Below are 2,738 nucleotides of genomic sequence, written 5' to 3' on the forward strand. Positions count from 1 at the left end.
AATTGCACTTATCTCACATAGTAGTAAAGTAATGCTCAAAATTCTCCAAGCCAGGCTTCAGCAATAAGTGAGCCATGAACTCCCTGACATGCAAGCTGGTTTTAGAAAAGGCAGAGGAACCAGAGATCAAATTGCCAACATCCAGTGGATCATGGAAAAAGCAAGAGAGTTCCAGAAAAACATCTATTTCTGCTTTATTGACTATGCCAAAGCCTTTGACTATGTGGATCACAATAAACTGTGGAAAATTCTGAAAGAGATGGGAATACCAGACCACCTGACCTGCCTCTTGAGAAATCTGTATGCAGGTCAGGAAGTAACAGTTACAACTGGACATGGAACAACAGACTGGTTCCAAAGAGGAAAAGGAGTACATCAAGGCTGTATATTGTCACCCTTCTTATTTAACTTATTGCAGAGTACATCATGAGAAATGCTGGACTGGAAGAAACACAAGCCTGAATCAAGATTGCTGGGAGAAATATCAATAACCTCAGATAGGCAGATGACACTACCCTTATGGCAGAAAGTGAAGAGGAGCTAAAAAGCCTCTTGATAAAAGTGAAAGAGGAGAGTAAAAAAGTTGGCTTAAAGCTCAACATTCAGAAAACTAAGATCATGGCATTGAGTCTCATCACTTCATGGGAAATAGATGGGGAAACAGTGGAAACAGTGTCAGAGTTTATTTTGGGGGGCTCCAAAATCACTGCAGATGGTGACTGCAGCCATGAAATTAAAAGACGCTTACTCCTGGGAAGAAAAATTATGACCAACCTAGATAGTATTTTCAAAAGCAGAAACATTACTTTGCTGACTAAGGTCCGTCTAGTCAAGGCTATGGTTTTTCCTGTGGTCATGTATGGATGTGAGAGTTGGACTGTGAAGAAGGCTGAGCGCCAAAGAATTGATGCGTTTGAACTGTGGTGTTGGAAAAGACTCTTGAGAGTCCCTTGGACTGGAAGGAGATCCAACCAGTCCATTCTGAAGGAGATCAACCCTGGGATTTCTTTGGAAGGAATGATGCTAAAGCTGACATTCCAGTACTTTGGCCACCTCATGCGAAGAATTGACTCATTGGAAAAGACTCTGATGCTGGGAGGGATTGGTGGCAGGAGAAGAGGGGACAACCCAGGATGAGATGGCTGGATGGCATCATGGACTCGATGGACGTGAGTCTGAGTGAACTCCAGGAGATGGTGATGGACAGCGAGGCCTGGCGAGCTGCGATTCATGGGGTTGCAGAGTCGGACACGACTGAGCGACTGAACTGAACTGAACTGTATATTAAAAGAAAAGTAATATAAAAAAAGCAGAGAATATATCACCAAATTGGGTTGTGAACAACATGCAGACCCAAACAGTGCTGGGAAATCCCTTTTCAGGGCACATCTGAAGTCCTAATTGGAAAAAGGTCCCGGGCAATATGTCCATACCATGGCTGAAATGTTGGACTGCTGTTTCTCAGGCAACCACTTATAGTTCCTATGTTACAAATTGATATCATTAGTTTGTGAGCAAAACTTTAGCTCTGGTATTGTGTTAATTTTTTACAATGCTGTTGGCTTTGTTCTGCAAATCTTGGAATTTTGCTTAGTCTGTGGAGTGGTTGGCCAGACCTCCACAGACTTAACAAATTCCAAGATCCTCTTCCTAGCTAACTATTGTGTTCCTCTTCCAAACCTCACAGCAGGTGTGGCTGACATCCACAGCAGTAGTCAGAGTAGTGTCCAAGTAGGTCAGAAGCAAGGTCAGAAGCCTAGTCTGCCCCTTTGCCTCTGAAACCTGATTGAGACTACTTCTATTTCATTTCCCTAACAATATGCTATGTTGGAATATTGTGCATCGGCCATGCTGTGCTTGTTGTCAGTGTACAGTTGCCTGATTAAGATTTTAAGTATCCATCAGTCGAATTCAGTTCAGTTCAGTCGCTCAGTCATGCCTGACTCTTTGCAACCTGATGGACTGCAGCCCACAAGGCCTCCCTGTCCATCACAAACTCCCAGAGTTTACTCAAATTCATGTTCATTGAGTCGGTGATGCCTTCCAACCATCTCATCCTCTGTCATCCGCTTCTCCTCTTGCTTTCAATCTTTCCCAGCATCAGGGTCTTTTCAAATGAGTCAGCTCTTCGCATCAGGTGGCCGAAGTATTGAAGTTTCAGCTTCAACATCAGTACCTCCATTGAACACCCAGGACTGATTTCCTTTAAGATGAACTGGTTGGATCTCATTGAAGTCCAAGGGACTTGTAAGAGTCTTCTCCAGCACCACAGTTCAAAAGCATCAATTCTTCAGCACTCAGCTTTCTTCATAGTCCAACTCTCACATCCTTACATAACCACTGGAAAAACCATAGCCTTACTAGATGGACTTTTTTTGGCAAAATATTGTCTCTGCTTTTGAATATGCTATCTAGGTTGGTCATAATTTTTCTTCCAAGGAATAAGCGTCTTTTAATTTCATGGCTGCAGTCACCATCTGCAGTGACTTCAGAGCCCCCCAAAATAAAGTCTGCCACTGTTTTCCCCATCTATTTCCCATGAAGTGATGGGACCAGATGCCACAATCTTCATGTCCTGAATGTTGAGCTTTAAGCCAGCCTTTTCACTCTCTTCTTTCACTTTCATCAAGAGGCTCTTTAAGTGTCTTTCACTTTCTGCCATAGGGTGGTGTCTTCATATCTCAGGTTATTGATATTTCTCCCAGCAACCTTGATGCCAGCTTGTGCTTCTTCCAGCC

The sequence above is a fragment of the Oryx dammah genome, unplaced genomic scaffold (genome assembly GCF_014754425.2).
Source record: "Oryx dammah isolate SB20612 unplaced genomic scaffold, SCBI_Odam_1.1 HiC_scaffold_11032, whole genome shotgun sequence".
NCBI classification, from domain to species: domain Eukaryota; kingdom Metazoa; phylum Chordata; class Mammalia; order Artiodactyla; family Bovidae; genus Oryx; species Oryx dammah.